Source organism: Pongo abelii, chromosome 6 (genome assembly GCF_028885655.2).
Source record: "Pongo abelii isolate AG06213 chromosome 6, NHGRI_mPonAbe1-v2.0_pri, whole genome shotgun sequence".
NCBI lineage: Eukaryota > Metazoa > Chordata > Mammalia > Primates > Hominidae > Pongo > Pongo abelii.
In genome coordinates this window covers 38667336-38680008 of record NC_071991.2, presented here as the reverse complement: position 1 = coordinate 38680008, position 12673 = coordinate 38667336, and the positions used below count along the sequence as shown (strand labels likewise).

Here is a 12673-nt window from a genome sequence, read left to right as displayed (position 1 = left end):
GATACTGACTCACGTAAGACGACACAGCACGGAAGATGTGCAGTCAGGATGAAGAGAAAGACATACCAGGTAAGTGAATAGTTTGGGATAGACTGGGGACCAGGGAAGCATGAGTCTGTCTGAGGAACATGGAGAATAAGTTTCTTCTTGTCAGAGAAAATAGGGATGTGAGTTGGCTGTGCAAGTGGGGTGACAAGCTGATTTTAGGAATTTGGACGTTTTGTTTAGGCAGGGGATATTTAAGGCTTAGTGGACGTCTGTCAGGGGCATGAAGCTCCTGAGAAGTGTTTGCAAAATACTGGGTATATATCCTGGTGTGCATTTCCTTGGTTAAAAAATCATAGCTTTTATGAGATTCTCAGCAGATTACAAGACTAACAGACCCAGTGCATGATGGAAAATCACTAAAGACCCTTAATCAAGGAAACAGCCTTAAACAGATTTCACTGGTGGCCACACAGAGCAAGCAGGTCAAGGCAGGGTGGGGCATGTTGCTATTGTTGTGTGACAACAGGCTGATCCCCTGGGTCCAGCCACCCTCCTTACAGGTTGACCCCTCTTGGTGGACACGAAGTTCCATGCAGGAGCACATTGGTATTGTAATTCAACCTAATGCCCTTCGCATGGACCCAGGGCCTAGAAAAGTGGTAGCTGCTTAAGTGTAGTTCATTGAATGAAATGAAAAATGTGTCTGTGATGGTTGGATACTTCAATGAAGGTAAATATTAAGAAATAAAACAAGTAGCAAGTCAGGAACTGAATAAATTTAAATAAAGGCAAACTAATCAAAAAAAGCAAGTGGAGGATGGACCTCAAGGTCACTAGAAGACAGCAATATTTCTTTCCTAGTCACAGCTTTTCTCAAGTTGAACACATAATGACAATTCAAATATTCCAAGTGTGAAGGACAAAATATGAAATATTTGCAATGAATTAACAGAGAAGAAAGAATGTGGAATTTGATGGCAACAGCCCTGGCGTCCAGCCCACTGTCTCATGTTTGCTGTTGGAGGGCCCACTCCATGTCTCAGGGACTCAGGTGTCCTTAAAGAAAATCCTGGAAAACAATCCCAACCTACTTACAAGGTGACTATCTCTCTGGATAAAAGGAGACACGAGTGCAAACAGGAATTGTTAACTGGAAAGCTTTTATAAATGTGATGGTGAAATAATTAAACTATGAATGATACATATTACTGTCCAAATATGCAAATGATTTATTAGTAATACAAACACTTCTAAAATGGGTTCGCCGTGTGGCACTCAAAACAAACGTTTTTCTTGAACTAGTAGACCAGGAAGTAGGGAGAATGTTGCCTTGAGTACACCTGAAAGAAATAGGGTAGTGATAAACTAATAATAATAAAGTGTGACTGAAAAGAATTGTCTGTTGGGCCATCAAAAGAGAACAATTTAGTTTTCCTTTAATTAGCTCTTGTCACTTTTTCTCCTGTCAAGAAAATGTGGTGCGGACATACATCTTTTGGGATGATCTCAAACTTCATTCTGCTGCTAGGCATTGTTTGCAGGGAAAAAAATTAACGTTTCAGCTGTTACATATGAAATAAATAAAAGATCGTGTTCTACATTCATATTCTACTTTCTGCTGGGAATCACTGCAGACTGTTTACATGGGTTGGGATGAATTTGCAAACACAGTAATAGGATGGATCTTATTCCCATTTTGGAGGATTGAGGGCCTGATAGGACACCACTTGGAAGCAAATCATAGTTTTATTTCTTTAATGTAAAGGAAATTTGAGGTCCTGGGATACAGTAGGTGCTCAACAAATACTTAACCTCTTTGTAATAATTTAGTTAAGTTGTTAGTACAAACACGGAATGATATAATGATCAGAGGTGAAATAAATTTCTGAGCACCTCCTCCAACATAAATCTCATTTCAGATTCAGTAAACACTTATCAAACATCCACTTGTGTTGACAGTATGTTAAGAGTGAGGTGTATAAAATGGTATCACCTCCGGTGAGGGGCTTGCAGGGAGATTAGCAGGAGAAATAGATAGAGAAGCTTAGATCATACCAACTAAGTGCAAAGTAGGGTCTGACCAGTGCTCAGAAAAAGCACAGAAGAGGTTGAATCCTGGTTTTTCTTGGAGTTTGATGCATGGTATTTTGATCATAACCAGGATTTGTTTACAATAGACACAGACACAGAAATGACTGTCATAATGGAAGAAGTTTAAGCTCACAGTTCCCTGGAAGCAGGAGGCATGACATACCACAAGGGGCTTAGGATGAGCTAGTTTGAGTAATTTCAGCAGGGTCTGGAGTACCGACTGGGGCTTTTGTCTGTCACCTGGCCCTGGGGTAACTAAGAAAGGCCAACAACAGCTCTGAGTGGAAGAGCTTATAAAGGAGGTGGGGATGGGGTAGCGGAGATGGAAAGGTATGGCCCAGAAAAGCTGGAGCCTTTAGGAAGGAAGAAGGAAGGAAGGATATTGCGACGTTTGCAAGGACTTTGAGGCTTCAGTGGGCGCTGCAGAGAACAGACGGACAGGGGACCTCGGGTCTGGTGGGTATGAGGAACAGGAAGAGAAGAGGAAAGTCACTTCTGCCCACCCTCTCTAGTTTCCTACCAGAGTAGTCTATTTCCTCTCACCAGCTTATCTCATGAAACAGCTCTTGATACTTCCAAAATGTGGAATAGGGAAAATCTGCCACTGAAAGAGAAGAGTTAAAGAATAAAAATAGGGTAACTTAAAATGAGAGCTTACAGAATGGGGACAGAGAAACCTGACTTGAAACCCACCTATATCATGTCATTGACTGACAGAGAGAGTTACTTATTCTCAATTATCTAAGCCTCAGTTTCCCTATCTGTAAAACAGAGATAATCACATGTGCTTTGAAAGAAATAAATGAGTTAAGTCATGTTCACTCCCTGTGGCCATTCACTAGAAGTCACTGTATGGTCTCTTTTGGTTAGCCACATGTGGATCCAGCAGGGCATTTAAAAGCATTTCACTGGATAGCATGTGGCTCACTTTGACCTGAGCTTTCTGCAGGGCCATGTGTGCATGAACTAATAATGGCAAAAAGAAAGTAATCGCTGAAGCCAGTGCCAACAGAGACCAGTAAGTCATGACCCAGTTATGTACACTAGGCTTTAAGGGTTATTTTTCATATGAAAGTTCCAAAATATTTCCCCACATATAACAAGTCATTCTCTCAAAATACTCTACAAGGGAGGTATAATATCACCTGTTTAACAATGAGGAAAAAGATGCCAAAAGAAACTGTGTCATATTCTCAAAACCAACTCATGGGTGATACCTACCTGAACCCAGGGTGCTAATTTGAAGTCTAACACACACCCCCAACCCTTAGTCACTGTGTGAAAAATGGGAACAAGTGTGCAATTTGCTTTGCAAAGAAAGGGGAGAGAGGAAGGGCAGGGATGGTTCCATGTTGTATGAGTTTGAGAGGTGCTGGCTCTTGCAATACCATGTCCTCCTCCTGAGATGCCTATGACCAGTACCACAGTAAAAACTGACAAGATTTTCCCAGAAGGAAGTCACCTTAACTTTGATCTAGCATTTCCTAAGATTGTTATTCTACTGAAGTTACATATTAAATAACATGTTAATGTCTGCCCTTGGGAAATGCTGATAAGTTGTGTTGTCATGTCATTACAGTTGCTTTGTTTTAAAAAAGTTATATTTGAACCCCTTTTCCACATCATTACTATTATTATTATTATTATTATTATTATTATTATTGTTTAGACAGAGTCTGACTCTGTCGCCCAGGCTGGAGTGCAGTGGCACAATCTCGGTTCAGTGCAACTTTTGCCTCTCGGGTTCAAGCAATTCTCCTGTCTCAGCCTCCTGACTAGCTGGGATTACAGGTGTCCATCACCACTCCCGGTTAATTTTCTTTTTTGTTTTTTTAGTAGAGATGGGGTTTCACCGTGTTGGCCAGGCTGGTCTTGAACTCATGACCTCAGGTGATCTGCCCACCTTGGCCTCCCAAAGTGCTGGGATTAGAGACTTGAGCCACTGTGTCCGGCCACAGATTTTTATTATTATGTTTTATTTCCTACATTTCAACAAATGGATTCTCTTTCCATTCAAAGTTTTGTTTTGCTGTTCAATGAAATGGACACTTAAGTTAGACATTTCCTTCTAGACTCACTGAATTTATTCATACAAATGAGAATAGCAAGGATTTCTTGTGGATGCTGTATTACTTGAAATCTGCAAATGATGTTTTATGCAGAAAGAAAAGAAACTGTTAAAACGTATCTCAAAAAAGCAACAATGCCTAATAAAGATAAAATCCAAACTTTAAATAATTGTATAGTTAAAGAAAGATTCTTATTAGATTCAAGATGAATATCTGTTTTGCTTACCTTTCTTTAGCAAGACTATTTTCCCAAATTCAGCTTCTGTGCTTGGATTCTCACACTCAAATCCCACTCAGCAGTGTGGGCCTAACTGGATGCAATTTACATGGCCATTTTCCATTAATTATTTAATTAATTGGCCACATGTAATATGAAATATGTTTTAAAAGACAGAAAACTATAAATATTAAATTTATTTATTTAAATGAAACACTTAGCCTCAGTAACCAACTTAACCTCTTGCTACATTTGGACTTTGGAATCGCTATTGGCTGAAGTACTACAATCATCATTAGATAATTTAGCCAAAGTTAACACCAGGGTCACCATAACCATCCAATTAGAAGTAACATATCCCAGTCCAACTATAGAAAAGCTATTTCTTACAGTACTATTGCAAGTCATAAGGGATGTCCCAATCTAAATTTTATATGAACCCCAAACCCTGTGAGGGTTTTTCACAATGTAACTTCAAGAAGCCAGTTCCCCCTCTGCTTCACATATCACTGAACGAAAGGAATTTTCTTGGAAACTTTATCCAACATATCCTGGTCGTTAGTATTATGTTTGGGTTTCTATTAAAATCTGAGCATTTGGGGCATATGTTCTAAAATTCTGGATTTTATTGAATTCTGTGCCTGTTTTAGTGGCTTCCTCTGACACTTCTCCAGCTGGGGAAGTGGCCCACTGCTTCTACCTTGCCAGATGGGGTAGAAGTCAAGATACTCAACCTGGGTCTATTTACACTGAGTGTGGGGAGAGACTCCTGGTTTTTCTGGGTAGAGGTGGGGGTTCGTAAAATCCAGGAGGCCTCTGCTATTACCTGGGCAGGAGAAGTGGTTCTGCCTTTTAGTGCTTCCCCAGAGGCCTTCACAGACACCCGGCAAGGGGTCTTGGCCTCCTTACTGCTGGGCAGAGGTGAAAGTTCTGACATTTCTCTGGTGGAGCAGGAGGACAGCCTAGTAGTGGTGGAAGCCCTGCCTCACATCTGCCCCACAAGTGTGTGGTTTCCGTTACACTGGGGAAGAGGGGTGGCATCCACTAGGTGAGGATATGAGTCTCATGTCCCTATTCTGCATTCCCTAACACCTCCTCAGCTGCAGGTTGGGGTTGGGACACTTCCCTGCAGCCTATTGTTCTGGCCAGTGAGGGTGGAAGTCTGGGGTCCCTGCCTGGCTTTTCTTGGCCTGGGTGGGGGTGGGGCCACAGTTTTTCTCTGGTATTTGGCTGGAGTGGGGACATTATTGTCTAAAAGTTTCCTGTGTTGCTAGGCTGCCCCTTTCCTGGTGCTTTGGCTAGACACACTGAGCTTTTTCTTGGGGGATCGCATTTATTTGTTCATTTTGTCTGTGCCTGTTGGCCTTTCCTCATTGCTCACTTCTTGAGATCCAAGTCTGTAACATGTGAGGCAAAAAGAAAAAACCAGGGCACTCACCACCACACTGGGCCTCGGGTCTGAAGGTCCCTCACTGGGCTGCCTTCTCTCTGCCTGCCAGTGTCTTTTTATGTTGGTTCATAAGAGACACTGGCAGGCAGAGAGGCATTATGTATAATGCCCAAAAGTTTTTGTGGGAAGAATTGGGAAGTACATGTGCTCCTCTTTCTCAGTTCAAACCTTTGACCACTGCTTATTTGTAACTTATTTCTCTGCCATCTGGAATCCCCAGAAAAAGATAAATCCCACTCACTGCCCTTCCACATAGGAGCTCTCCATATTTGAGAAGAGCAGGTTTACCCTCTGAGACTCCTCTCTCCAGGCTGCTGCCCGTGTCCTGGGGAAGCACGACCTCTTACCCAAGCACAAAAGCCCAGTGTGGCCTAATCAGGTGAAATAGTTCACAGGCGTCCTCTTGGCTGCAGGGCTCCAATTGTTACAGGTGATGTCTACTATCTAATCATCAACCGAATCATACTGAGCTTGTAATCAACCTATAAATAGCTGGAGGTCTTATTCCTATGAATGTCTAAGCTTTTCTAAGTCCCTGTTCTTGTAGGGCAGGGCAGAACTCTCCTGCCTCTGTGATGTTTCACTTTGTTTGATTTGGGTCATTGTGTCATCAGTTGTGCCCCCATTGTGAGCACTTGGGCTGTCTCCTACTGGAGACTTGCAATCCACTGCCATTTCTGTCCTTTAAAGAACAGGAACTCAGAAAGGAAAGTCTACTCTAGCCAGCCCTTTAATGAAATGTTTTTGAATTATTATATATGATTCTTATTAACAGTAGTACAGTATTTGTTCATATCCTTTGCCCACTTTTTGATGGGGTTGTTTTCTTCTTGTAAATTTGTTTAAGTTCTTTGTAGATTCTGGATGTAAGCCCTTTGTCAGGTGGACACATTGCAAAAATCTTCTCCCATTCTGAAAGTTGCCTATTCACTCTGATGATAGTTTCTTTTACTGTGCAGAAGCTCTTTAGTTTAATTAGACCCCATTTGTCAATTCTGGTTTTTGTTGCCATTGCTTTTGATGTTTTATACATGAAGTCTTTGCCTATGTCTATGTCCTCAATGACACTGCCCAGGTTTTCTTTTAGGATTTTTATGATTTTAGGCCTTACATTTAAGTCTTTAATCTATCTTGACTTGATTTGTGTATAAGGTGTGAGGAATGGGTCTAGTTTCAGTTTTCTGCATATAAAGAAGACATTTATGCAGCCAACAGACATATGAAAAAATGCTCATCATCACTGGTCGTTAGAGAAATGCAAATCAAAACCACAATGAGATACCATCTCATGCCAGTTAGAATGGCAATCATTAAAAAGTCAGGAGAAACAACAGATGCTGGAGAGGATGTGGAAAAATAGGAACGCTTTTACACTGTTGGTGGGAGTGTAAATTAGTTCAACCATTGTGGAAGACAGTGTGGCAATTCCTCAAGGATCTAGAACTAGAAATACCATTTAACCCAGCAATCCCATTGCTGGGTATATACCCAAAGGATTATAAATCATTCTATTATAAAGACCCATGCACACGTATGTTTATTGTGGCACTATTCACAACAGCAAAGACTTGGAACCAACCCAAATGTCCTTCAATTATAGACTGCATAATGAAAATGTGGCACATATTCACCATGTAATACTATGCAGCCATAAAAAAGGATGAGTTCATGTCCTTTGCAGGGACATGGATGAAGCTAAAAACCATCACTCTCAGCAAACTATCAGAAGAACAGAAACCAAGCACAGCATGTTCATAAGTGGGAGTTGAACAATGAGAACACATGGACACAGGGAGGGGAACATCACACACCAGGGCTTGTTGGGGGGTGAGGGCTACGTGAGGCATAGCATTAGGAGAAATACCTAATGCAGTTGACAGGTTGATGGGTGCAGCAAACCACCATGGCACATATATACCTATGTAACAAAACTGCACATTCTGCACATGTACCCCAGGACTTAAAGTATAATAAATAATAAAAAACAATAGTACAGTAATGATGAAAGAATTCTACTTTCTTCCATAAAAGTAGAAAGAAATCTTTTCATTCTAAAGCTTAAATTTCTCCAATTTGAATTGAGTTCATATTTAATGATTGTAATATTATAAAATCCAAACTTAAAACTGAGTTTTCCTATTTGCTGTACTAAAAAAACAGTTTCATTAAATTTCTGTACTAACTAGTGGTAACTTGTACAACTTGTGACTGCTTTTACCTTTATAAAAATAACACCACATCTATTATCTAGAGCTTTCCTCAGTGTATTTGAATTCTCCCATTCATATGTGTTTAATTTGCATGTAACCTATCAGACGCATAACTACTATCTATTAGGGATAAGTAAAGAAAGGAAAATGTTTCTTAAATATATTTGCTTATAAGCCTTTGATGACAAGCAGATGACACCTGCAAAATCTGGAAGACAAATATGGAACAAAGTTATGAATCTAGGAGTTTCCCAAAGACACTAGCAAATTGCCTACCAAGATGTCAGCAGCAGGCAGTACTTAGGTCAAATTAACCTAGGCCACAATCTGTGCCAGGACTCTTCAGGCTCAAACTCTAATTTTCTCCGTGTGCTGAAGCAGATGTGCCCCTCAGAGATGGACTCACTTTAACAAAGACCTCATAGAGCCTGGCAGGTTTTGACTACCACCTGCTGATGGCTCTCAAAGTTCAGTAACTACTTTCCAACCTTCTTCAAAGAACTAATCCTCCAGGGCTATTTGTGTGTGGTCAGTCTGCTTCAGAGTCCCATGGGCTCCTTGGAATTGCTTTGTCCAAAGTAGAAGTTGTTCTTTCTCTCTCAACTCCTGTCTTCTGTACACACAGTCTTCCTGGGAGAGGACCATTTGCTCACTCCCTCACACCAGCTCCCTGGGGACCTCGCCTGACTACTCCCCTTCTCTCTTACTAAGTTTGTCCATTATGCCTTCTAATAGTTCTCCAATATTCCATCTCATATTAATTCTTCTATGATTAACCTTGTTTAAACCGTTGTCATAATTTCTGTGACTACAACATAAATCTTCCAAATGGATCCTATCCTCCAAGTCTCCTTGCTCTATCCCTGAGTTGTCAATACACTAGCCAATGGCCACATGTTGCTACTGAGCACTTGAAATGTGACTGGTGTAACCAGTTATCTAAAGTTTTAGTAGTATTTAATTTCATTAAATCAAGAAAATATAGATACTGGATTCAGTTGTTAGAAAACTTAAGAATCTCTGGTTGAGCATGGTGGCTCACACCTGTAATCCCAGTAGTTTGGGAAGCCGAGGCAGTTGGATTGCTTGAGCTCAGGAGTTTGAGACCAGCCTGGGCAACATGGTGAAACCCTGTCTCAATCAAAAACACAGAAAATTACCTGGGCATGGTGGCATGTGCCTGTGGTCACAGCTACTCGGGAGGCTGAGGTGGAAGGATGACTTGAGCCCAGGAGGTGGCAGTCGCAGTGAGCCAAGATCACACTACCTCACTCCAGCATGGGCAACAGAGCCAGACTCCATCTCAAAACAGAAAAACAAAAAAGCAAAAGAGAGAGAAAAAAAGCCCTTTCAGAATCTCTGAATGTAACTAACCTGCACATTGTACACATGTACCCTAAAACTTAAAGTATAATAATAAAAAGAAAAGAAAGAAAATATGGCACATATACACCATGGAATACTATGCAGCCATATTAAAAAAAAAAAAAGAAAAAAGAAAAACTCCGGCATGTGAATGTACTCTTCAACTTTAAATTTAATGAAATCTAAATACAGATCGAGTAATTGTGATGAGTTTAGCATCTGTAAATAAAAATATGCTTTATGTGTAAAATACATGCAAGATTTCAAACACCGAGTACAAGAAGAGTAAGTATAAACTATCATTAATAAATTTGTATACTGATGACATTTTAAAAGACAAAAGTTTGGATGTATTGTGTTAAATAAATTACATTATCACATTTATTTCACTTGTTTCTTGTGGCTATTAAAGAATTTTAAAATTGCCTTTGTGAATCACACAATATTTCTATTGTTTGTTTCAACCAATCCATGTTCCACCTCTCAATCCATTGGCTGTCTCTCAATCCATATTCCACCTGCTACCAGCAAGTGAAGTGCTCTGTTGGCTCTTCACTTCCTCCTTCCTGACATCTGCCTGTGGAATAGAGCCTAGTGTTCCCTGAAGCCTGCCCTGGGCACTGCAGCTGGAAGTTGGCACATCACAACTCAAAGGCTCCTAGTGGAAACACTTTCTCTCCCAACACCACCCCCCACATGGGGCACTCTACCTAGAGGGTTGCTTTTCTGTCCCCTTCTCTGCCTCCAAGTCCTTTCCTATTACTCCTTTAAGGCAAAATAAAACAAAAACACAAATCTGGCCAAACTGTATTTGTCATTTTAGAACCAGCTCAAGGGTGTCATTTTCTCCAAAGTGCAATTGGTGCCACTACCTCCTCCTTGACAGGTAGATCATTGTCCTGGGCCGTGTCCCACTGGGTCGCTTTCCAAAGTAAGTCATAGTAACACCTGCATGCCATCTTTCTCCCCTACCAGGGAGCTCGCTATCTCAGAAACCCAGGAAGCTCCTTTCTAAGGAAATACTTGGATGAATAAATGAACTCAACATCAATGTCAGTGTTACTAATTCACAATGATAAATAAAAATCCTCCTGCAGGTTGGAATGCACAGTAGTTTGATCAGGCATTTTTTCCCCATATTTGGAAAACCAGCAAAAGCAAGGCTTCATGAGATACAGAATCAGAAAAATAATGAGAGCAGGTAATCTAAAAAGCGTGGTCAGGGCAGTACAGCTGTGGTTTTTGCAAAGTAGCAATTGCTGTCCATGGGTCAATTGTCTTATCTGCCTCCGCCACAACTACTGTCTTTTCTCTGTGTTCATGGCAATTCCCTGACTCTTTGGCCAATGCATTATCTTTAAAGATATTTAAACATATACAATCCAGCCTTGTTAGCCTGAGGTCCATTCTGCCTTTTCTGAGTAGTTTTTTATCAACCTACCACCTGAGTCACTAACCGCTTACTATAAATTTACATCAATCACATTTCCTCCATTCCTGAGTTTATGTGGCCACCTGATAAACAGGCTTCTCACACATTGGTGTGTCTCGTCACAATTTTTAATGTTTAAAAAAAGGGTGTAAATGCTTAAAATCATATTTTCTAAATAAGTGAAACAAATGTTAAGCTTTTAAAAAATTTCAATTTCTTACTTACAAAATTTATTTGTTCTTAATTGCTGAGAGTTTGAAATCTGTGTCTGTCTGAATCTTTCATTCACATGGACATAGACATTATCATCCAACACGAAGTGACAAGGCATTTGACAGAGTGAACATGGAGGAAGGCCACTCTTATCAGTGTGAAAGATAGTTGCATCCTATGAGGATAGAAGGCACAGAAGATAAAATCTGAAATACAATAAATATGCACTTGTTTATATTTTTCTCTTCTATAATTACCATAGTGACCTCTTGCCTGATAAAAATGTCAACAGAGATGGTAGAAGATGGGTCTCAGCTGTGCTCTCAACAGATTCAACATGCAGAAAACTAGTTTTCAGGGTCACAAAAGTTTAACTCATTTAATGAGCTTATTCTTACATGCCATTATTGAATTAAAAGCATGATTTAGTACTGCAGGGTGGAAAAAAGCAAACTGCATTGCTTTGACAGATAAATTCCTCTCTAGCTTCTTTTAGCAATTCCTAGCATTTGGAATCGCATCCTATTTAATATTTTTTGTTGTCGTTTTTCATTTTTATTCTCAGTAGTCATTCTAAATGTGTTTTTAAACTCATAATGATTTAAACTCCTAGGAGGCTGTGTGAACTTTGATAAGTGACTCAACCTTCCTGGATGTCAATTAAACACTACATATTTGCTGGGCTTTAACCATCTAAATAAGATTTTATTCTTCCTTTACAGATACCTTGACATCTCTTATTCTTCCACGTCTTCATAAATTGTATGTCTAACTTTCTGTGTTGGGATGTTTGCACCAATAATACAACAGTGGTTCTCTGACTTGAGTGTGCCTTAGAATGAGCTGGAAGTCTTGACACAACACAGACTGCTGGGCCCTGTCCTGAGGTTCTGACTCACTAGGTCTCGGGTGGGGCCCGAAAACTCGTATTACTCACCAGCACCCAGGAGCTGCTGATGCTGCTGATGTGGCTACCACAGTTTCAGAACCACTACAATACAGACATCTTCTCAAGGGTGCAGAATACAGAGCTTAAAAGTTGTTTGCATGCTTTACAAACATATTAACATCCAAATATCCGTAAAGAAAGATGTTCATCTCCTTACCTTTTAACTGATGTCCAGATCACCTATTCAGGTTATCTTTGGACTCAGAGATGAGGTGATACATGTGGAGAATTTTCAAACAGTAAAAGCAAGTGATATGCATGGAAGGGAACATGACCATCAGTAGCCAGTCAAGGCTAATTCTACAATTTAATCTTTCAAGGCTCCCTCATTCCTCCTTTTGTCTTTGACTCTGCTCTTCTTACCTGCCGGGTGTGAAGGCAAACAGCACCTCTTTGAGCTCAGATGTGTTCTTTACTGGCTGGGAGGCCATGGGCACCTTACCTCAGTTCTCCCAGTGGAAGAACTCCCATAGAGACACTCAGACAACTTGTGAGGGAACCCCAGCTTTGATTTCATGACTCCTGCATTTGTATTTTTAAGTATAAATTACTGTCAAGTAAACTCTTCTTCACACAGAATGTGAAATTCATCTATCCTTCTGCCCTCTCATGCATTTATTTATGTATTAATTTAAGAAATATTGATTGATGGCCAGGTATTGTAGCTCACACCTGTAATCGCAGCACTT

General features: G+C 40.4%; 1 long non-coding RNA gene across 2 annotated transcripts; it reads right to left on the bottom strand.

The window, feature by feature from the left end:
- Positions 1-557: 557 nt before the first annotated feature.
- On the bottom strand, positions 558-6360 carry LOC129060257 (uncharacterized). 2 transcript variants are annotated; one of them, XR_008526835.1, is made up of 3 exons: positions 6104-6360; positions 2623-2683; positions 558-1328 (listed from the first exon to the last, which is right to left on the bottom strand). It is a non-coding gene; the product is annotated as an uncharacterized LOC129060257 (long non-coding RNA). The 2 variants fall into 2 exon arrangements; XR_008526834.1 differs by having other exon boundaries at positions 6163-6357.
- Positions 6361-12673: the final 6313 nt, after the last annotated feature.